Source organism: Mauremys reevesii, linkage group 1, assembly GCF_016161935.1.
Source record: "Mauremys reevesii isolate NIE-2019 linkage group 1, ASM1616193v1, whole genome shotgun sequence".
Taxonomy (NCBI): Eukaryota; Metazoa; Chordata; order Testudines; family Geoemydidae; genus Mauremys; species Mauremys reevesii.
In genome coordinates, this window is record NC_052623.1 from 287,637,554 (window position 1) to 287,663,178 (window position 25,625).

The 25,625-nt window shown below is 38.7% G+C and overlaps 1 protein-coding gene across 1 annotated transcript in view; it reads left to right on the forward strand.

Moving 5' to 3' along the window:
- Positions 1 to 25,625, forward strand: part of PPFIA2 (PTPRF interacting protein alpha 2) — a 618,303-nt gene that overhangs the window by 254,971 nt on the left and 337,707 nt on the right. The window lies entirely within an intron of this gene.

Below are 25,625 nucleotides of genomic sequence, written 5' to 3' on the forward strand. Positions count from 1 at the left end.
TCAAAGTGTCCCCCCCACGCTGAACTTTAGGGTACAGATGTGGGGACCTGCATGAATAACCCCTAAGCTTATTTACCAGCTTAGCTCTAGTAGCTGCCACCACCAAATAGTTTAAACAAACGTTTATGGGAGAGTCATTTGGAAACTCTGTCTTCCCCTCCAAATATTTCCCCAATCTTTATCCCCCTTTTCCTGGCAGGATCGAGACTGATTCACCTCCCACCAATTCCTGGTGAGCACAGATCCAAAAAAACCCTTGGATCTTAAAACAAGGAAAAATCAATCAGGTTCTTAAAAGAAGACTTTTAATTAAAGAAAAAGGGTGAAAGGAATACCTCTGTGAGATTAGCATGCAAGCTACTCTCACAGACAACAGATTCAAAACACAGAAGATGTCCCTCTGGACAAAATCCTTAGTTACACAAAGAAACCCAATTTGATTCTCCCTCTATGCAAAATGAAGTCACAAAAGAAAATAAACATAATCGAATACATTCTTTCTCTAAACACTTACTACTTTTAAGAAATGTTAGGTGGCTGATTCCTGGATCCTTCACTCCGGCACAAAACTTTTCTGAACAGCCAAAAGACTGATTTCTCTCCTCTGTCTTTGAAAACCTCTTGTCCCCCCATTGGTTCCTCTAGTCAGGTGTCAGGTAGGCTATGTGAACTTCTTAACCCTTTACAGGTAAAAGAGGAATTAACCCTTAACTGTCTGTTTATGACAGAAGCTTCTCCAGGCTCTGCAAGACAGATAGAGAGATGCTGATGGGAACCAAGCCCCAAGTTCATTCTATAGTAGTTTCTTTAAAAAGGAAACTGACAAACAACCCTCCGCCCCATTATTACTGTATATTTGATTTAACATTAAAGTTGAAATGTATGTAAATCTTGGAACATTATATTTAAAAAAAATAAGCATTTAAAAATCTGGAAACAAAGGGAAGAGAGAGAAGTATTTGAATATTCTCATAGCTGATAAATATCACATTGCACAAATGTATTGCATACGTGTGATCACTTCCATCCTCAAGCCCTAAATTTCAAATGGAGGTGCAGACCCATTTGGAAATTCAACCTGTGGTCCACAGACCTCTACCATAGAAGTCTTAGATGGAAAAACTGACTGAACTTTTACTTGCAAAAATCTAGGGCACCTGCCTATACCCTAACGGGGGCTGAAGGTGTGACCTGGTTATTTTAGGTACCCCATCTTTCCCTACCAAGGGCTCGGGGAGTAAAGCATATGACCTTACCCACAGAGGTCAGGGAAAAAACGGTCAATTTAAGTACCTGACCTTTCCCGGGGCTCTATGGGTCTGCAGAACCTTTTACCAGTAAAAGAGCCTTACACAGCTGTGCTCTAAACATCTATTTATTTAGCAACACACAGGATATATATGCTAAGCAAATCTATTATGCTCAGCACTCCCAATATACAAACAAACTTCACCCGATGGCCAGTTAGGATCATCTGGTGGTGCTGATGATGCCCTGGCACGTCACGGTCATGCAGAAGGGACAGAGTTCCAGCAGCTTGAAGTTGAACTGCAGTCTGGAGATTGTTCCCAAAGAGCGTTGTTTTTCATTTACATTATATAGGTTAAAACTAGCTACCTTCTTTAACGTCACTAAACCTATCACCTTATCGCACATCCCTAAGTGTCAAAAATTTAACCAATTATGTGCTGGCACCTATGTTTCCTTCTCCCTGCTCAAGTCTTTTTTATATTTTATCTCTCGTGCCCAAATTGTAATTTATTTATGACCTCCTTTGTTTGTGCAGATGGTCAGCATAAATTCACTGTTTAGAGCTTATCTTAATCTATTTGACCATTTGCTGGGGCTTTCTGTATCCTAAACTTCCCAATGCCTGGGTGTGTCTACGTTACAACGTTTGGTGTTATAACGCTTGGTAGTGGCATTCCTGAGGTGGGGGTGCCTTAGCAGCTGCTGAGTTTCACCCAAGGCTAATCAAGGCTAATTTAGTATGGGGCTGAGTTAAGTCCCAGGCCTACAGAACAGAATTCACCTATAAATGTTGCACATGCTTGGTCCAGCATGTGATGCGGTGTGAGAAAGGGCACTAAACTGTGGGCTTGTACGGTAACAGCATCACTTCTGGCTTTTGACTTTTTGCTGGGGATATTTACACACTTTTGATCAGAAAAAACAGAATGCTTTTCTGGGATCTGCACATTTATTTTCATAGTCACCTTTTGTGAACCTTTTAGACATAGTCTGTGGACCCCCAGGGATCCACGGACTGCAGGCTGAAAACCACTGCTTTAGAAGAAATGAGTTGAACAAAAGAAATACTTTGATGAACATGGATAAATGCATGAGGCAGAAACATATCTTAACCCTTTCCTGAAAGAGAATGACCCTAAAAAACCAACATGTTTGAGATTTCCCCTTGCATTCCAGTATCATGGGAACATTTTGTTAATGCTTTATATTGTCCACACTATTTGATTTTGCAGTGTCCTCCAGAATCGTGATATGTGAAAAACAGCATAAATGAAAAACTAAGTTGCTAGACAATACCCCACATCTATGGTGGCTTGTTCTATAAATCCACGTGAGCCCACAAGCTTGTTTCAGATTGAAAAACACATTAGAACTGACTAAATAGGTCCAACTTTGATCTTAGTAACACCATTTTTACATTGGCACAACTCCATTGACTTCAAAGGAGTTATTTCTGATTTTTATCAGTGAAACTGAAAACAAAATCAGGTCCCTTTTCTTCATAACCTTACATCTTCTATAGCTCTAAAGTAATCTGATCAAAATGACAATGTAAAAGCCCAATCCTACAAATTCCTAATTAGGTGTGTAGTTTGTACTCATGCAAAAAGTTCCATTCGCTTCTTTGGAACTGCTTGTATGAGGAAGTGCTTTGAGGATTGAGCCCCATGCACAGACTGCATTTTTTATTTATTTTAATTATGAAGTGACATGGAACTATAGTATTGCAATATTTTAGATAATCTGAATCTTACACTGAATTCTTCTAAATGTATGTTCCAAAGAATGCAAGTGAAAATGAATGTGATGCAAACCCACAGTTAATTGGTTCAGCTCTATTCACACAAATTTGATCACCTGATATTGAGATTTCAGGTTTGAGTTATGATATATAATCAGAGATGTTTAAAAAATTCTAATAAACAATTGTTAAAACAAGAGTGTTTAATTAGTAGAAATTAATTGACCAGATGATGGGAGCTTCCAGGTAACCTGATGTTGTCTCAACACAAGAGACAGTCTTCCTCATCCTTATTTTAATAATATAAAAATCATGTTGGTTATGACCTCTTATATAAATAGGTTTTATTTATTAGAATATAGAGAAATTATAAATTTCAGTCATTACAAAGTTACCTGAAAGATTCATAATGTGCACACTTTTGGGTCAGACAGATATTCAACAGCAAATGTTAGTTATATTAATGATAAAAACTGCCAAATTTCTGATTTGTAAATTATTAACCATGTGTTCCATCAGTGTTAATTATGTATTCCTCTGATGTGCGCACATGCATATGTTACTAAAGTTCACCATATCTAGGGAGAATGTGAATAAATATACATATGGTAATATTCTTCATAGGCTTAAAAAACTTGTTTTATGAGGATAATTTGCTAATATTGTAGTAAGAAAATATACCATATTTACAAACATTATTTTGTGAGTATTCCATACAATGGATAATATAGGAAGGGTCATCTTTTTGGTAGTCAGGTTTATCTGGATTTTTCTTTTGTGACATTCTGTGACAATTTGAAGTGTTCCTAATTCCAAAATAGTGTTCGTGAATACTTATTTGTTTTAATTAATGTCATGCCCCAAAGTGCAAGTGATTCTGCACATTTTTAAAAAAATAATGTCCTATGTAACCAGTTTCAGTTTTCTTTATTGCATACTGGTAGATATTCATTCTCTCTCTCTTTCTCTCTCTCATATGCACCCATACTCATGCATACACAGTAGCATATATGGTTAGGGCAGTAGTCCTGCAAATCTGTACACTCCTCAGGAAACCTTAGTCACATAAAATGTTCCATTGTAGTTAACCCCGTAGGTTGAAATCAATGGGACTACGCTCATGAGTAAGACTTTACAGGATTTGTACTTACTCAGCCTTTAAAAGTGTTCATTATCTTGTCCCTGATGCAATGGCAAGTCCCTTGAACATGTCACTTAATCTCTTTACCTCAATTTTTCCTAGTGGAGAAGTGGGAATGACAATACTTACCTACTTTGCAGGCATCTTCTGAGGATTGAGTGATATATTTAATCATTTTTTAACTTGAATTACATTTAAAATAAATATCAACAATTAAATATGGGGACAATAGTTTATCAATCATATTTTGCCAACATGTTTTTTTGCGGGGCCTAACCAGTTTATTTTAAAATTATTTAAAGATGAAAAGTGCTACATAGATACTAATTATTATTAATTGTTTGAAATCTTACCAGTTTGGGCTGTAATGCTTTCAGATCTCAGATCCTGAAAGGGCCACAACTGCTTTATAGGACTGCAAAACAAATATATTATGTTGCAGAAAGTGGTGTTTGTGATTTTATAGGTGGTACTTCTGAGTCAGTTCCAAGTTCTGGGGAATGCATTGTCTTACGGGATTCTCCATTTTTAAACTGAGAAATAAACTTGAGGTACTGACCCCTTTTCAATATCCCATGGCACTTTACACAAGAGCGATGATGTCTTCAACTGATATCCTGGCATAATCCTAGTTTGAGTTCTTAGATTTTCCAGTATAAGTTGCATAATACAAATAATAATGCTTAGCATTTAGGGCTTTTCATCCACAGATTTCAAAGTGTTTTGCCAGGGTGGAATGAAACCAAATTTTTTGAAAGTTCTTATGAACTGGAAATTCTCAAAAATTATAATTTCAGAAACACCGATACATGGTGTTTTTTAAATGAAATGTGCTCTCCAGGACCTGACCACTGCTAACCAAAATTGGCATTTTTGCCAGTTTCACTCCTGCTGTTTATTCTACATCTGCCACTCCCAGGGAGTTTATTCAGTAGCAGTGGTGAAACTGACAAGAATGTCAATTTTAGTCAGCAGGTGCCAGGACTCCCAGGATCTGTGGCTCCAAGGCCGCTCTGCCATGCAGACTGCCACAGGATGAGGGACATTAGGGCTTCCAAATTCCTGGGCCAGCCAGACAGTCGGGCAGCCCTGGTGCCAGCTGGTCAGGGAGTCTGGAAGAAATGGCTGGGGTTCCCAGCCAAGGGCAGTCTGTAGAGCAGTGCTAATCCAGAGCCACCGACCCTGGAAGCCCATCCCAGAACCTCCATGTTCTCAGCTATGTACCAGGGAGCCTGGTATGACTAGGCTGCCCCAGAACCACGGGGTAGTCAACATAATAAGGTGGCTGCCCTCAGGGCCGGCTCCAGGCACCAGGCTAGCATGCAGCTGCTTGGGGCGGCACATCCGGCTCTTTGGTGGCAATTCGGCAGCGGGTCCCTCACTCCCTCTCAAAGCGAAGGACCAGCCACCAAATTGCCGCCGAAGACTGAAGCGGCGGCGGTAGATCTGATCGCGATCGCGGCCTTTTTTTTTGTTTTGTTTTTTTGCTGCTTGGGGCAGCAAAAACCCTGGGGGGGGGCCCTGGCTGCCCTAGATCCATGGACCACTGAAGCCTGGGCTCCCCAGCAGCATTCCAGGCAGGTTTTTATCGGAACCTTGCTGGTGTTTCAACAAAAGTTTGTTGAATCCGAGCCATCTTTGTGACAAATTTCAGGCTCAATGAACTGGCATTTTAAATTTATGAGCAGCTTTAATTATTAGTCCCATTTTATAGACTGGGAAACTGAGGTGCAAAGAATATAAGTGATATGCTGTAAGTCTCAAGGCAATTTGATGGAAGAGTCTAGAACCTGGGTCTGCTGATGTAACACTGTCAGACCCCGGTCGTCAGTGGGCAGGATCAAACCTGGGACCTTTGCAGCTAAATGCATGAGCCTCTATTGCATGAGCTAAAAATCACATGGCAGTTAGCTTAGGCTGTAGCAGACTTATTCATCTCTAAGTGGTCTTGGTGCCACTGGACGGAACAGAGCACCACACCCAGGAGGTGTGTGGGTTACACTGGCCCCCAGCTTGGATCCTAATTGCTAGACCATGCTGACTTCCTCTTCATTTCATTGTCTAACGTACTGATTGATATATCATGTTTCAAGCCAGAGTGAGTTGCATCTGAACTGGGGATGAACTAATCCCTTAGTATAATAGTACTTAAATATCAGCTGGTAAAGGGAATTATAACCTTTTCTGTTTGTTGAGGACCAGTTAAGTCAAAGCTGAGGGCTCCTGCAAAGCCATTTAATTGTATTCCTGATTCAATTTGTAATCCCCTTTCTCTCTCATCATCTCCAACACTTTCCCCCAAACTATTTCTGTCATGCCTTTTGGGGATGTTTGGTCCCATAGAGGGAGAGGTAGTAGGGAATATATCCAGAGCTGGTGTCCATGTTTCTAGATAGAACTAGGGGAATAATGAATGACAGTTTCCTGTTAAACAGAACAAAGGGAAGAACATGCAATGTGTTTCCTTATCAGGGCCATGATGAAGGGGGAGCTATCCCAATTCCTTGTGGACTCAAACTATCATTACAGTGCTGTGTCAGAGCAGAGCATCTATTTGTGCTGTGGAGCATGAATAGCAAACATCAGATTAGCATTTCTCCTGTCTCTGTTGGGGGCATTGAGACTCAGTGCCCTAAGGTCCTCCAGGTTGCAGATTTGGCAACAGTCCCATGTTATGCAGAAATTGCAAATACATTACTTTCTCTTTTCCAATGTACACGATGGTTTTAGTACTGAAAAGAAGTTCTTGATTTGAGAATATATCTGATTAAAAAACAATTGCTCTGAATTGCATTTCAGTTAATTAAGTGGCAGATATATTAACCATTAGGTTACATATTCTTCTAATACTTAGAATAGCACCAATACATAACACCAATAGTGGATGGTGCCCTTTCAGGTTTCTAAATCATTGTGAATCAGTGTCTTGTTTTAATCTGGCATCAGGAATGATGCAGTCTGTACTAAATTTAGTACTTCAACTTCCATTTGCAGTTGAAATATGGCCAAGTCCCATGTTAATGCTGGGCAGGAAAAAAAATAGCTTCCAAGCATTCTAGGATAACATGGCTACATTAAAAACCATGAGTATAAATACTAATTATTGTCATTAATATTATGTATTATGTGTTTATTCAAATTATTACTAATTTACTAATGCTAATGTGGTATAGGAATTTTAAAAGCCTTTGTGTGTGTTGCAGCTGTATTTCTTTTTCTATTCCAAGAGTGATTTTATCCATGTAATGTTTTCCTAAATTTAATATGCTTTAAAATAGGTTAAAAGAGGGATTCCTTTCGTATTTAAATTGTTGTCAGATCCTCATGGAGTGATTTGCTATTCCTAGACTAATCACCATAATATGGTATTTTGCAGAGCAGGTTCTAGATTCAGTTATATGCTTTTGTTTATGTCCACAAGTTATGGAGTGTTTGAAAAAGATTGTATGTATCTGAAGGATTTTATGCAGCACATCATGTTGCTGTGTGGGTGAACAGAATCCTGATTCTAAGGGGGAAAATAATATAGCCAATGTTTTACCCGTTAGCGCTCTTTGTTGCTGATTCTTTGGATGCTTAGATAAGTGTTGCTATGGAAATGCTTTAAATTCTCAGTGTATTTTTTCCATAGCAGCCAGTGAAATTTGTTAGCTTGAAATTTTGTGTGTTAGTTTACAACTATGCTGTATTTTTTAGTTTATATGGATAAAGTGTCCTTTAGGGCCAAGCCATAGCAACGGATAGCTCATGTAATTTGGCTGTGCGCTGGGGACTGCTGTAGACACTGGGGTAAAGAAACCTCTCGCACCCAAACCAAGCTGTGGCCAGTACTACAATCTCCAGGCTTCAGCAGCCTCCAGAGACCTCTGTGCTATACCACAAGGAGAAAGCTAGATGGACCTGCTTGGTTGGTTTTCCCTCTTTTCCTCTGTGCATAGCTTTTTTTTTCCCCCTTAATTGACTGCCTGCTGAGGCACAAGCACTTCACCCTGTTTGTGAAGTGGCCCCAAGATGTCACAGAACTTTCAGAGGGACAACACCATTCCTTCTCACTTTTGTTAAAGAGATATCACGCTAAAAAAATGGACACGGCCTGCTTTGTCAACCAGTCTGATTCTGGAAAAAGTTATTACTCAAAGAGTCAAGGTTCTATTACACCTAGAGACGGGTCTGACTTGTATAGAGAAATTTGAGGGATATGGGAGCTTGTCTCATCCTGCTAGGGAGGAGCAAAATGAACATTTCAGATCCAAATTTCGGGTTTTGCACCTATGATTGCAGCTCACTACGATTGCGGCTCACCCTATCTCTCATTATAAAGTGGTGCATATACTTATGAAAAACAAGAATAAAAACAATTGACAACATTTTTATCTCTGTACACTTTGGTTTGATTAGGAAAGCCTGGAGAAAGGCAATCCTGAGCCTTCTGTCATTCTGAAATATTTAATTGTTCATTGATATAAATCCAGACACTTCAGCTATTTTCATTACAATTTTTATTTTATGACTTTAGTTCCATTAACAACAGCTTTAACAAAAACTCTTGTATACAATAGCTAGATTAAGAACTTGTACTACCTGACTCTGTTGTTGCAAGATTTGATTTTGGGTGGACCCTGAGCCTGCACAGACATGATTGGATGATTGTGTATCCTAGTTAGTAGTGTATGATTATGGAACTGGTTAAACCAAAGGCCTCCCATGCCTTCTGTTATATAATGTTTGTCTTTACCATTCTCACTTTCTCATGGCTATCAAGTTACCATTATACTGTATATTCTGTTTCTCTGGCCACAATAATGGTTCCTTTTGGATCCTCTTGCTTCAAGCCATCCATGCTCTGAGTGTTTCTGCTCTAAAAAGTTTGTGCATCTTTTACTGGTCTGGGGCCTAGAATCCTGATGTACTCTTCTGAAACTGAATCTTCTAGTTTGCCAGCAACACATGACTGTCATTTTGTCTGAGTGACAGTGTGGAGGGTTTGTTTTTTTTTGATGGCAAAACAATATACCTTGAAATTTCCAAAGCTGAACAGATAGTTTCCTACCAAATATACAGAATAAGATTAAATTTTTTAAAAATGAGGAAGTATATGTAGAGAGAGGACATTCCATTTGAGATTAAAGATAATTTAATAGAATAGTTTGGCTGTGAAGTTGCAACCTATCTGATGTTATAGACATGTTTAAATAGAAAGGAAGAAAAACTTTAAATTTCCTACAAAATACTGTCATTTCTTTAAGAGTTGAAGATAACTTTTCTTTAGTGACACTATCCAGAATAGCCCTCCTTCGTAGCTTTATATATGCTTAAAATGTGACTTGTCAGTGACGTGCATTGCAATCTTTTACCACTGATGATTGACAGCAAGTAATATAGCTTTAGTCATGGTTTTCTAGATCTGCAATGCTCTTTGGGGATCCTGTATGTATTTTTGCCAAACATCTGTCATAGCTGGTGTTTTAATTTATTACAAATGGAAAGATTTGTTTACACTTGAGAAATTGAATGCTATTTTTAAACAGTAAATGTATATGTTGATGTGACTGAGGTCCTTAGGTGTTCTTTAATAAGAAATGAGAGCTTTTTTGTAGCTCTTGTGCATCGTGGGTGCATATGTTCTTTCAATGGATCTTTTCTGTGGCACAATATAGGGGGAAATAGCAGCTCAGTTCCCCCAGCAAAGCTGATTTAAAGAGGGATAGTCTTCTTTCTAGTAGTAAATTTTACTCTGTGTTATAGTCTTCCAGAAAGGAAGTTGGAGAGAAGACGTTTCTGCTGCTGCTTCCCCTCACTCACAGCATGCTGGTTCTTGTAAGGGAAGAAGTGCTTGCTACTCTACTCCTCCCACAGCCTCTATTTTTGGATTATCCTTTCTAGGTGTAACTCAATTGCCTGCCTGTGCTGCTGCTGCTTACAGCTTTCTCAAGCCACATTAGTGTGAAATTGGAGTGATTCTTGACATCTGGCTGTTGCCCAAAGGATTCCGAGTATCAGCTAAGAACCTGACCAAAGTCTTGTTAATTTCACTCTGCTGCTGCTGCTGCTTGGCAGAACTATGAGCAACAGCAGTCGCTTGAACTGTCTGTAGAATCACAAGCACAGCATTGCATCTCTTTATATTCAGTTCATATTTGGAAGGTTATATAAGGACTAGGAATTTTTAAGTAAAATTTTAATTCTACAAAATTGAGGAAACAGGAATGAGGAGAGGCACTGAGGCTCAGTTCCTATCTTCTCCCAGCCCATCGCAGCCTCTCTGGGTCCCGCTCCCTTCTCCTCGGCCCCATCCTTGGCTCTAGCACCTCTGGGTCCCATTTGTGCCTCTGCACCTCCATGCCTGGCATGTGCTAGTTTTGGGAGTGGGAGGCAGAGCTCCCACAATATGTACTTGTGCGGGCGCTAGTCCCTCCCCTCCCCTGTTCCTCCTCCCTAACAGAAATCAGTGGCTTAGGCTCCTATACTCATCAGGGAAAGTGAATAGATTATCAAGTATGGTGTGTGTATACACACCTATATCTATTAGGGCTGTCAAGTGATTTAAAAAATTGATTGTGATTAATCGCGTTGTTAAACAATAATAGAATACCATTTATTTGAATATTTTGTATGTTTTCTACATTTCCAAATATACTGATTTCAGTTACAACACAGAATACAAAGTCTACCGTGCTCACTTTATATTTATTTTATTACAAATATTTGCACTGTAAAAACCAAAAGAAATAGTATTTTTCAATTCACCTCATACAAGTACTGTAGTGCAATCTCTATCATGGAAGTTGAACTTACAAATGTAGAATTATGTACAAAAATATAACTGCATTAAAAGAAAATCAATGTCAAACTTTAGAGCCTACAAATCCACTCAGTCCTACTTCTTGTTCAGCCAATCGCTCAGACAAACAAGTTTGTTTACATTTGTAGGAGATAATGCTCCCCACTTCTTGTTTACAATGTCACCTGAAAGTGAGAACAGGTATTCACATGACACTTTTGTAGCCGGCATTGCAAGATATTTAGGCCAGATGTGCTAAAGATGCACATGTCCCTTCATGCTTCAACCACCATTCCAGAGGATGTGTGTCCATGCTGTTGATAACAGGTTCTGCTTGATAACCATCCAAATCAGTGCAGACTGACGCACGTTCATTTTCATCATCTCAGTCAGATGCCACCTGCAGAAGGTTGATTTTCTTTTTTGGTGGTTCAGGTTCTGTAGTTTCTGCATCAGAGTGTTGGTCTTTTAAGACTTTTGAAAGCATGCTTCGCACCTTGTCCCACTCAGATTTTGGAAGGCACTTCAGAGTCTTAAACCTTGGGTTGAGTGCTGTAGCTATCTTTAGAAATCTCACATTGGTACCTTTTTTGCATTTTGTCAAATCTGCTGTGAAAGTGTTCTTAAAACAAGCAACATGTGCTGGATCATCATCCAAGACTGCTATAACATGAAATATATGGCAGAATACGGGTAAAACAGAACCGAAGACCTACAGTTCTCTCGCAAGGAGTTCAGTCACTAATTTAATTAACACATTATTTTTTTAACGAGCATGATCAGCATAGAAGCATGTCCTGTGGAATAGTGGGCATGAAGGGGCATACAAATGATCAGCATATCTGGCACATAAATTCCTCGCAATGCCAGCTACAAAAGTGCCATGCAAATTCCTGCTCTCACTGTCAGGTGACATTGTAAATAAGAAGCAGGCTGCATTATCTCCTGTAAATGTAAAAAAACTTGAGTCTCTTAACATGGCTGAACAACAAGGAGGACTAAGTGGACTTGTGGACTTTTACATCGTTTTGTTTTTGAGTAACAAAAAAAAATCTACATTTGTATGTTGCACTTTCACGATAGAGATTGCACTACAGTACTTGTATGAGGTGAATTGAAAAATACTATTTCTGTTGTTTATCATTTTTACAGTGCAAATATTTGTACAGATGTTCCTTCCCCTACTGTCCTCCTTCCACCTTCCCACCCCCCAAACAAAAATCAAATAGAACTACACACCTATGTTTGTACAGTGAACAGCCAACATAATGGGGCCAAGTCCTGGGCAGTAGCATAATGTAAATCATTACTACCAATAGTAATCGCTATAGGAAAATAGCCAAGAACATAACAATCCTCCTGAATACCAAGGAACTGGGAATTCTGAAGCACTTTCATGAGAATTTCTTCCAACAAGATTAAGATAATTTTGTTAGTGTTTCCTGGTATTTTTCCAACAATATTTGTCTGTAGAATTCTAAAAACTCTGAAAACCTGTTACCTTTGTAAGTATCTTAGTAATTTTATTATAATAAAACACAAGATACACATACAGACCCAATTAGTATCTTCTGTTAACTTCTGTGCCCTTTCCCATAATCCCATATTTTCCTCCTAGACTTTACAGTTTGTATGAGGGTGCAGTACCCAAGAAAAGAAAAGTCAAAGTGGAAGCATTTCCCTCTCTCTTCTCCTGGTTATCTGAGCGGTTCAAGAACCTAAGTTACAGGAAAGGTTATGGGTGTGGGAGCATGAGGCAGCTGGAGCTCATTCCACCAGGACCAGCTGCTTTATACAGGAAGGAGAAGGGCAAGAGGGTACCTTGATCACAGGAGAAAACGAGCTGGGTTGTTCAGAAGCCTAGAGGTTAGAGGGTTTCTGTTTGTTTTAAAAACTGTAATTTAACATAAAAAAATAGTTTGATTTTAGGACTTTGTAGAGCAGTTGTGTGCCCCTGAGAGAGGCTTATATCAATATTTCTGCACAGTTTCAGATTTCAGGTTTGCATCTCAAGAGTGTGGAATTACTGTTGTTTGGACTTATTAGCCATTGGCATTAGAGAGAACTTTGATTGGATTTGCGTAGAAAAAAGAAATTGACTAATAAAAAAGAAGACAAAAGTAACGATTTCTATTCACTGGCTAGCTTCTCAAAGGTACCTGTCCTTCACCACATATAACCATATCACTACTACCAAGATAATTCAGTCCTTCGACAAGATCAACTCATGGATGAAGAACAGCTCGCTGAAGTTGAACTCAGCCACACAGGTGTTATGCTGATTAGCAGGGGAAAGCACTTTGAAGAGTTTGAGGGCCCGGTGCAATCTCTTTTGGTGGAAGGTTAATTTTGTCACTTGTTCAGGAGTACTCCTGGATTCATCTCTGACGATAAGCACTCACATAGCAGCTTCTACAACTAACACTTTCTGCCAGCTCTGGTTCGCTAGGAGACTCCTTCTCATCCTGGTGGATGATGACCTTGCTTCAGTTATACATGCCTTTGTCACCTCCTGCCTGGACTACAGCTATGCAGTATACTGGGCATGAAGCTAACAGCCTCTTGGAAGCTCCGACAAATACAAAGCAGTGGAGCATGTTTCCTCAGTAATATGGGCTGCCATGAGCACATTGTACCTGTTCTCTGATATCTGTTCTGACTTCCCATAGAATATAGGAATCATATTCAAGATCTTCATCCTTATCTTCAAGGTACTCAGTGCTTGGACCCAGCAAATCTATGAGATCTCTGGAATGAAGAGAGTGGCTGACCACCCTATTCCTCTGGCACAATGGAGCTTTACCATAAGGGTGAAGCTCATCTGGGCAGAAGACAGAGCTTTCTTGCGAGCTACTCCAAGACTGTGGAATGAACTCCCTCAGGAACTGGACTATCACAGACCTCGCCATCTTTTGTTCCAAGGACAAGTTGCACTTCTTCAACTTTACCTTGTCTAACAGAAACACACAACAGCATGTACATTTAAATAAAAACCCTACCAAAATAAAACACTATGAAGTACACAAAATTTACTCACTGGGGAAAGGATGAGGGAAAGAAAAAGCCACCTGTGATGCATGCTAATCATGTCATGTATTGCACTACTGTAAAGTACTCAGATACTGCAGTAATGAGTGGTATGCAATCTGTGTAGAACTGAATATGAAATTCATTTTGCTGTATCTAGGGTTTAGGTCAGTGAAATCAGCAAATTTTGTTGCTACCATCTTTAATCAAAGTCCCCATTTCACTTGGGTCATCAGGCAATGAAACGGCGAACCTACTAACTATTCTTTTCTCTTCCAATTTCCTTCTTCTCTGTAGCATCAAAGTTTTAAATGAGACTTTTCCCTGCCTCTCACAGCCAAACTAAGAAACAAGGTCAGGATTAGATTCTGTTCTTCATGACTACTCAAAGATAATAAGAATGTCACAGGGGAACTCAAATGAGTAGATCTATTTTTTTTGTAAGGGACACAATTGATTTATAACTATGCTCAGGAAAAGGCGAGGAAGTATGTCTAATGTGTATTAAATCCTTCTTGCCCAATACATTGCTGAAAAAAGTTCAAAACATTCCATCTGTGCAAAAATACTACCCTTGCTATGCAGTCAGGGTCACTGAGACCTATGATTTTATCTTGTAATAGTACAAGTCAAAGCTACACTAGGGCAGTTAAAAACAAGATTTTGATTTTTTTTTTACATGGACGTTCCTGTGTTGGATGTGTTTATGTCTTGCACACCTGTCAAGTTTCTAAGATACTTGCCTAAAGTGTGTTTTTTCCACAAGCCTTGTGTATGGGTCAGCACATAACTGTGTTGCCCTGGAAGTAGACTGGGAAGCAGATTTTGACCCCGTTTCCCCCTGCTGCAGGTGGGAACATATTCTGCTTCAGCCCTACACCCACAGAGCTGTGCTGCCCAATCAGGGCCAGCTCTAGGTTTTTTGCTGCCTCAAGCAAAAAAAAAAAAAAAATAAAAAATCTCCGGGGAGTGCAACTGCCGAAGTGCGACCAAAAAAAAGTGTCCAGAATGCTGCCCCTGAAATCGTGCCGCCCCAAGCACGTGCTTGGTTTGCTGGTGCCTAGAGCTGGCCCTCTGCCCAATGCATTGTGGAAGAGGAAGAGTCAAGGCTCCATCTACTCCCTGCCTTTTTCCAATTACATGCACAGCCGGTGAGAATGTAGTAGCCTGGTAGAAGTTGATCTCCTCTAGGTGCTGCTACTACTACCCGTGGAAATAAGTTTGAGTATGGGGAGGTGCTTTATGCTTAAACCCCTTTGCAAGGGCATAGGCTAGGCCACATATGGCTTCAAATGATGAGATGCAATAAAAGATTTTAGTAATTTTGAATCAGAAAATTAGAAACATTACTTTGACATTGAGTCATATTTCCCATGATTGTAAAAGCAAGACCAAAGTGCAGAAGAAAGTAAGATTGTCAATTACATTTCTCTGCATCCTTTAGAATTATTTCAGTAAAATAACTATCTATTTCTTTTATATTTATAGGTTACTCCAGTTGTTAATTTGTAGCTGTATTATTAATGTTTATTATTTGTAATGGGGTAGTGATGGGAATCCAAACAGACGTGAAGCTTTTGTTGTGCTAGGTTCTGTACAAAATGTTGTAGATATGGTCTGTGCCCCCAAAGAGCTTCAGAGGGGGTTGGGTTTTTTTGAGTCAAGGAAGAGATGCAAGCTAGAAGAGTACATCATTTTCTTCTGTGATAAGAGTAATAGAGGCACTTTACACATAGATGTAAATTTTTCAACTCTACCATCTACATAGGAGCAGCAAAGAATCCTGTGGCACCTTATAGACTAACAGACATTTTGCAGCATGAGCTTTCGTGGGTGAATGCCCACTTCTTTGGATGCACTTCTTCGGAATACCCACTTCTTGCATCCGAAGAAGTGGGTATTCACCCACGAAAGCTCATGCTGCAAAACGTCTGTTAGTCTATAAGGTGCCACAGGATTCTTTGCTGCTTCTACAGAACCAGACTAACACGGCTACCCCTCTGATACTTGACATCTACATAGGGCTTTCCTTATTAGAGAATTTCTTTCCATTCTCCCATATGCTTTCTCTTACCTCCCATAAGAAGGGCCACTGCTCCATAACAAAATTTCAAAGAGAAACATAGGCCTTTTTTACATTTGGGATTTGCTACAATTTCAGCTATTAGCATGATTGCATCGGTGCAAGCCACAAGCAGAGGCAAAGAAGACATGAGTTGCACTAGTGAAGCTTCTTCTGGATTCAAACGGGTATTGTTTCATACTTGAGTGGAATGTAGGAAACACATGAATGCTAGCAGGTGCTTTTTCAGGTGGTGTATAATGGAATCTTGTATTCAAGGACTGAGGTGACAGGGAAATTTGTGAGATTTGGAATTGTGAGATTTGGAAGTGATATGATTTGTTAAGGGTGGAGTTACAAATGAGAGGAAATGGGGTTTGATGAGTACATTTACTATTAGGCATTAGCGTCCTACTCTGCCTGAAGCACATGGGAAAAAACGGGGAGTTTAGGACTATCCAGAAATTAGTTTTATCAATGCATACAACTACTAGTCAGTTCCTCTCATTAGCCATTTGTGTCAGGTGGAGCAGGGAGTTCTGAACATTGGAGTGACGGAGTAATAGCAGTAAGTCCAGTAGCTCTTTCATACTGGAAGGCCAAATGACAAGGGGTGAAGAAAGAGAGAGATTAACAAGATTCCCGTTGGGTGAAGGAAAGCAGGAGAATAAATCAGACTCTACATTCAAACCTGTATAAATATCCCTCAAGCCTCTTGAACCTGACAACTCTGTATTATGTGAAGATATCCTATGTTGCTTGTATTGCACATGAAAATTACTTTGTTCGTGGGTTATACAGTATTTCATACCTCTCCTCTGATGGTTTTTTTTCATTATTTCTAAATAAATGTATTCTGAAAGAAAACTCACTACTCTGTATATATCTGCTGGTATGCATGGCGGTGTTTTGATTCCATTGAGTAAAGAGCTAGCTAACCATTTCACTGCACTTTATTTCCTCTAAGTGGTTAATGCAAGAGAAACGGAGAGGCTGAAAATACTGTTTAAAACAGAAAATTTTCTGAGCTCTAAATTAATGCAGGTTGTTTTGTTACATCATAATGGTCTTTATTTTGACTACTGAGGGTAAATTAATGTTAGATTAAAGCTATTACTAAAACTTAGCCATCTGTGATTAAAGATATAATAAAAAAAATAAGAATCTGATGTGGACTATCTTGCATATTTATTTTCAGATTTTTTTAATTTGCAGATTGTCAAAGCCATATATTGTAATTTTAGCTCATTTTTAAATACTTTGTCTCAGTGAGAATCATTGTATTGATTCATATACAATTCAATTGTACTAGATGATATAGCTACAGTTCGGTTACCTAAGAGTATTTTCTTTATATGTATTTTTAAATTATGTTAAGGGAAAACAGAGCATATGTGTAGGCTTCCTTTTTAGAGTGTATAAATCCAAATAAATATACAAACCAGAAACATTTATTTTCTCCAAAATAGAAACTAGTTTTAAGATAAATTAGCTTGCTCTGGAGAGTAACAGTTACATATTTTTAGAAGTGACATTTAACTGTTTTCCATTTAATCCTGTGCAAGAAGTGAATAATTTGTTCTCAAGGAGAACGTTTCTGTAAAATAGTCTTAGATAATGGCTTGTTTCCTGTATGATTATAAACATGACAGCTTTACATAAGCATGGTCCTGATAGTAAATTCTGAGGTGTTTATTGATCTCATGCGGTCATGTGACTTGATAATTCTGATGATTATGATGCTACAGTATCCTCATACAATGTCTGCTATAATTTAACAGTATGCTAACAAGCATATTTAAATGCAGTAGCAGATGTTAAATTTAGATAGGGTGTACATGCAATTCATAGTGATTGGCATCCTCTGAAAGAAAGAAAGAGAAAGAAAGAAAGAGAGAGAAATCCATGATACCAGGTAGCAATTATTTTTAACCTGTAAAATCCTTAAAGATTGTCTTTCTAGTTCTTAATCATTATTGGAAACATTTAACTTGCTTTGTGCATTGTTTTTTAGTTTTGAAGTTACTAGAAAAATATATAAAGGGCCTAATTTAGGTCTTTTGCCACATTTCCCTATGACATAACTGAAGTGATAATATAGCAAGAGTTTTGCTTATAGTACAGTATCTATCTACCTACCTATCTCAGTAGGCATATGGCCACAAGCCTGTGGACATATATGCACATACATAATTCTATGCAAATGAATAGTTGAATTTCACTTAGTGGGAAGACTCACTTGTCTGAAGTCAAGCGTGTGCAGAAATGCTAGTGCCACATAATGCAACCACTCTATCACTGAAATATTTGAGTGCCTATGTATGTAAACAAAGACAAAAAAAATGGTGGTTTTGCTCCATATCATTAGCATCCAAGTACATAAGTATAATTAATGTAAATAGTATTATATTTTCTTTTAATTCAGGTATTTAAATGAGATTCCCATAGCTTTAATTTACATGGAATAAAGAATTTTTAGATACTGCTGACAAAGTAATACAAAGCTCACAGTATGGGATCGGTCATTCACTAGCCCTATTTACTATGCAGACTAGACTAAGTGTTAATTGGATGATAAATTATGATAGAAAAATAATCATTCTATTAATGATTTATTTTTGGAGGAAAGAGGAAATAAAAATGATTTCTGTTTGGTTTAATGAAATAACAACAGAAATCAAAGTATGCACAGAACCAGCTGACAGTTATAGATAAGATGCCTCTCACAAAGGCAACTTTGATGTACTAAGGTCAGTCGGTAGGAAGATACAGCAATATAAATCACTTGGTTCAGTGAATGAAGGTTATTTCTGATCTTTTGTGCATGTAATAATAAAACCCACCAAAATATCAGACAGCTTCAAATTTGGATTCTAGCATAATTGCCAATGAAATATAGATAATATTCCATTACAGAAGCTGATTTACGGATGCCAATATGGGCTGTGCTGAAAAAATTCAAGATGCCAGGATTTTCTGCTGATCAAAGGTCTATCTTCACGGTCAGGCCAGGACACTATTCTCACCAAATGACATTGTCATAAATGGAATTATTGTCCCCACTATTATTCTAGGGGACCTCCCCATCCCTACACATACACCTCCTTTGGCCTTGGCTTATGAAACCATAACCTGATCTCAGAGGCCCTGGCAGAAGACATTTTAATTAAACTCTCAGTAGGTGTAGAATGGTGGTTGAATATGTGTTTGGCAGATTGAAATCCCACGGGTGCTAATACAGACATATTTGGATTTCAGTGTCATAAATGCTATCTGCATGATTGTGGCTTGCCATGCTCTTCACAATCTTTGAGACCCCAAAGGTGAGCCTAGAGTGGGTTCCTATATTCACTGGGAGTCTATTGGATAGTCTTGAGATAGGAAGGACAAGGAACACTGGTCCAGGGGATCATGGGATAGCATTGGCAGACTCTCCAGACCTGAGCATGGGGGACCCAGGCCTAACCTACTTCCACACAGAAAAATGATGGACTTTGGTCCCAAGTCCCAGTGTGACTCAGACTTGGAACCCCCTGCCCTTGACAGGTCATGGGTCCAACCCATAAGACTTGCTGGCTTGCATCAGACAAAATTGTGTATAGATGGAAGTGGGGGGGGGCATTGGCTTGCGCCTGAGTAATCCAGGTACTGCATTACAGTGGAGTAATATCTGATGCAGTTTATGCACTCGTGCTTCTTGAGGAGGACAAACAAGGGCATGTGAGACCCATCAATGGTCTCAATGCATTTTAGAAACACAAGTCTCTTAAAACAAGCAGTTACTTCCGCAATATTATTTATGGCCACCTACCTTTGGGTAAATCACATTCCTGATTGCCTCAGAAACCTTCACCCCTTTACTCGCAGTTGACTTTCCAACACTAAACTGATTAACAATGGACATGTAGCAGTCTCGGGTAGCAAACTTTTAGATCAGGGGTTGGCAACCTTTCAGAAGCGTGTGCCGAGTCTTCATTTATTCACTCTAATTTAAGGTTTTGCGTTCCGGTAATACATTTTAATGTTTTTAGAAGGTCTCTTTCTATAAGTCTATAATATATAATTAAACTATTGTTGTATTTAAAGTAAATAAGGTTTTTAAAATGTTTAAGAAGCTTCATTTAAAATTAAATTAGAATGCAGTGCCCCCCCTGGACTGGTGGCCAGGACCCGGGCAGTGTGAGTGCCACTGAAAATCAGCTCATGTGCCGCCTTCCGCACGCGTGCCATAGGTTGCCTACCCCTGTTTTAAATGGCTATAGCAACTCACTTCTAGACCTGCAAGGCTGCCCTTCTGCATGTGTCATGATCCCGGAGGGTTGGGGTAAACTGCTCACACAGCTTCAGAAATGTAGCTTTCACGTGAAGAAAGTTCTGGAGCCACTGCTGCTCATCCCAGGTCCTCATGATGATGGGATCCCACCAGTCTATGCTTGTAGCCCTGTTCCAAAGGCTCAGGTCTATGAAGGGTGCATCAGTGGCTACACCACGGGTTGGCAACCTATGGCACACATGCCAAAGACGGCACGTGAGCTGATTTTCAATGGCACGCTGCTGCCTGCCGGAGTCCTGGCAGGCAGAAGCATGCCATTAAAAATCCGTCCCAGCCCGGCCAGCTCTTATCCACCCTCCACTCCCTTCCCCCCCCACCCCAGATAGGCAGGGGGCAGAAGCTTGATCCTGCCGGCTCCCCTGCCTCTTCCTATAGTGTGCTGGGTTCCTGCCCCTCCTCCGCCTCTCCGTCCCTCCCTCCCTGCCAGCTGATCAGGCCCCGCTTAACCGGCTGCCGGCCTAGGTGAACAGAACCCCAGACCAGCAGCGGACTGAGCAGGCCGGCAGCATAAGATCAACATTTTAATTTAATTTTAAATGAAGCTTCTTAAACATTTTGAAAACCTTGTTTATTTTACAATACAAGAATAGTTCAGTTATATAATATATAGATTTATAGAGAGAGGCCTTCTAAAAAACATTAAAATGTATTACCGGCATGCAAAACATTAAATTAAAGTGAATAAACGAAGACTCAGCACACCACTTCTGAAAGGTTGCCGACCCTTGGGCTACACCAAGAGTCGTGAGCAGCGTCAACCAGTTCAAGTCTGCCATGTCTGTTTTATCATCCTCCTCCTCTGTCAGGTGCCTTTGGGAGGTCAGAAAAATTGCCAGAATGTCCACCAATGTTTCATGTATGATCTACCTCTTTCCTGAAACAAGAGTGAAAGCCCAAGCAAGGCAAGTTCTTCAAATGGTGACTCCTCCTTGTTGCTGGCTCCGGCTGCTGAGAGTGTGCAGACCCAAAAGACAGGATGTGTTGGCAGGCTGCAACAACTTCCTGAAATGTGGGGTTGGCAAGCAAGTTTGCCCACATTGTACCACAAACAAAGGGCTAGATTGGCAACAGCTGGGAGGGCACTAGGAAGCCTGGCTTGACTCGGGTTTACACTGCAATATAGACACACCCTAAGAGGCAGCAGCCAAACATCAACGTGTGTGTTGGGATTGCAAAGCAAGGACTTGTTTCCATACCTGTGCATGTATCTATTTGCCTTTTCTGTTAACCCAAATGTCTCCTGTTGAAGACTGATTCCTTCATGAGTTTGAGCCAGGTTCAGTTAGTGGTGTGACTATGCTGGTTGCATCATTTCTTCAATGTAGGAAGCAAAATGTTCCAAAAATGAGCATAATGGAAATATCACTTCCCTTTGTGTGAGTCCTGGGATAGGGTTAAAATGGGAATATTGATTGTAGATAGAGGCCATGCCACTGCACTTCAGATTTTGAATGAGCAGAAGCAGTGGAAATCACTTTCTGAATCGTGCCACCTGTAACACAGAGTTCTTGAAGTTTTATGCTATGGCTGTTGTTGGAGGGGAAAAAAACAAACATTTGGCCTCCACTGAAGTGTTTACAAAGTATTTTCCATCTGGGACAGTTCCAGAAGGTAGACAGTTGGTCTGTCTCTTTTGGGATGTGGAGTATTTCTTGCTCTGAAGAGTTTTCTGTTAGCTTATTGGCTATGAACTGGATTAATAGTCTCTGGGATCTGTGATCCATGACAAATGTGGGTGAAACAGCAAACATAAGGCTTTCTGTTTGGGTTTTGACCAAATTCACTTACTGATTGGCGGTCTTTGGGAAGCTTTGGGGTATGAGCTATGATCTAGTACCTATATCTCTCTTAGTTACCAAAACCCTTATCAGGAACCATCAGGTCTCTATTTGGTGGAGATTTCATCAAGATTCCATCATCATTTTAACAACAGATTCGTAGGCTCTGAGTTCCTGAGTCCTCAGATTTCTTTGACTCTTTTCAGTGTAGATTTATTAAAGATTCTACACTGGTTTCATTGATCTACTAGCCTATTAAGTGTCTATATTGATTCTTTTAGAACTGTCAGCAGACTTTGATGCCACTGACCGTGAAAACTGCCTTTTTTGTGGTTAGAGACTGGTGCAGTTGAATTTGAATGAGTCCATACCTTCCTTTAGGACAGGACCTTGAATTAGTTACTATATGACTCCTTATACAGTAAGTAGGACCAGAGGCTTCTATTCTGTCACGACTCCTTCAGTAGAGAGATGGTAAAATGGGTTGGGTTGTAGAGCCACTCATATGTCATGATATTCCTCTCTGTTTCATCTGATTTAAATAATGTGGGTGCTCAACTTTGCTAGTATCAAACAGGTATAAGGGCCATGATGAAAACACAGATAAAAGTCTAGTGGAAAAAAACAGAGGAAATTGTGGAAGTGATAGCTACCAACTCAGGGAACAATCCTGCTGATTGTTTCTGTAGTTTGCAACCTAAGGGACCTGATGGCTCTTCAGCTGCTTCTGATAGTCCAGATTGCAGCATTAGCTGGGAACATTTATTTACACCAGTGTTTATATAGCAGGTGTGAAAGCACTCTTATCTGATATGCTAAGCACATTCATCCATGCAATTTGTTACCTCAGACCAGTTGAGTGCACTGTACTCTACTATACCTGGGACAACACCTAGAAGACCCTTTAGAAACTTCAGAAAGTGTAGAATATGGTCATCTGTTTAATTGTAGGGTTTTTCACAAATGAAAATTCTTTCACTTGTGCTGTAAAGTCTGCCCTAACTTACAATTAATGTCTCCTTTCAAGTCAAGTTGTGGTTTTAATATATAAACAGCTTTATAGTTTGGATCCTGGATAACTTAGTGTGGATGTGGTTCACAGTTAATCTTAGCAAGATGACGGTCCCAATATTTGTATGCATTGAGGCTTCATCTCTGAAATCACTTCTCCAAATTGAACCAGTTGTCCGTTTTTGGCATGTTGCAATGCCTATTAATGTATTGCTTTCTCTGTAATAGATTTCAATTGTAACAGAAAGTGTTGTGAATATTAACTATAATAGGTACCACTAAATACATGCTATAATATTAAATATGTGGATAAAAGGTTTTATCAGCATGAGTTTGGTATGGCTGTATTACTTATTAAAACCCTTCATGAAATTTCAAATGATAGCCAGAAAAATGCCACATCAATATATATTTTATAGATCCCACTTATTTTACAAAAAAATTGGAAATATTTTAGAGTATTAAAAGATGTATTGGATTTTGTTTTTCATTTCTCTCCTCTTAAAACTTGGCAATTTAATTACCATGAGACCAACTACCCAGGAAATTACCAGGGATAGAAGCAAGTGCGTTATAGCATTGAAAAATCAGTGATCACTTATTTTCAATTATGTAAAGTTTTCCATGCTATCCCTGAAGGGTCCCAAGATATTAAATCTTAAATCTGTCACAGGTTAGAATTGACTATACTTTTCCGACACAATGTTTTTTGGGGTATAAAATCCACATTTTGGAAGGGAAAAAACAAGGGGGAAAAATCTCAAAGGCTCTTTAAAACAAATGTATCTGAAGCTCGTCAGAAGTTAGAACGATCAGAATTCTACATCCCAGAGGTGATAGCTTAGTGGCCAAAGGGCAGATGCAGCAGTCAAAAGTGTATGGTAAACCCAGTTTTTCACAAGATATCACCATCACGTATATAGAGTACATATATGTATAACTGAATAAATACATTCATACACAATATATATATAGAATCTCTCAGGTTCAGTATTTTCAATAATTGTATTTTTCTTTATTTTAGATATTTATATGTAAACACTGAAGCTCATTTTTTAAATAGGAACTGGATTAATTTTTTAAGCAAGATCTGAAAGTGGTGATATTATGTAAAGTATTCATTCATTGTTTAAATTGTATGTTTCCTTGTTTTGAGATACTGCTATTTAAAGCCTATACCATGCTGATATAATATAGGCTGTGTTTTTCTTTTAAAATTCCAGAATAGTGGTTTTGTTAAAGAACCACCTACACATTACCTGTGAATTGATTGTGAACTTGTTATGCACAGAAACATTCTTGTTGAATGTAGCTAATCTATATCTAGAGACATTCTGTACATTACTAAACAAAAACCAACCAAAAAATGAAAAGAAATTTGACCAAAACACTGTAAACATTTCTTGGAATAATGTGTCAATTTAGAAAGAACAATACATAATAAGAATCTGAAGAATGGAAATGTCACAGACGTAAACAATGGTCCTTTCAGTGTGTGTGAATAGATTCTGTTTGGCTGGAGTTCCAAGATTTAAATGTTGTTTCCACCAGTAGCATAATCCTTTTAAGAAATAAAAAAACTAAAAATCTTTTAAGTCTTTTTAAAGTATTACAAAGCACATTTGAAGTGCATTGATAATATTTTGATAATACGTGAAGATGCATAAAACCATAACCTGTGGATGTTATCAAAACAAATTGAAACCTGTGCATATACCTGGTTACTACTTGACTACATTATTGTAAAGCATGGATTCAATTCCTTATTCTATAAATAATAAAGTAGTTATAAAACTAATGTTGACACATAATGCAGGTGTATCTTTCCTACTTTCTTGTTATGCTATAGATAAATACTGTAGCAAGAAAATATTGGCATTTGTTGATATGAACGCCAGCTTTACAGAGTAAGAGGTAAACACTGGCTTAACTAAATTAGGTCGGTATTTACTTCAAGAGACAATGAATTCTGACCATAATAAACATGAAATCAGTATAATGTGTATCATTATTATATTATGTAAATCATTGTTACATATACTATCAGTGTTTTAAATCAGAAACATTTGGAAATCTTTAGTTTATGGCCATACTTTCTCGATGTATAATTGTTTCCTTTTAAATTAATTCAGTACTGATGAAACCAGAAATTTAAAAACACAAGCTATTTATTTCCTCTGATGTATGTATTAAGGTCTGAAGGAATGTCAGCCAGTCAGATTGCCATTCAGTTTCTCTTAAGAAAAATATTTTATGTATCAACTACTGCTGAAAGAGAAACATACCATTATGAAAAATATTAACAAAATGACTATTAATTCTAAAGATATTCTTCATATATAGACTATGCATGAGATTTCAATGAGTTTTACTATATAGAAAGTTAAAGACTCCTTTATTAAGATCATTCAAAGCAACAGAAAGGTGTGAGATAGAATGCTAAATTTCTTAATGGTAAAATTAATTATTTTTTACCTCCAATTTGTCAGAAAAAATCTCT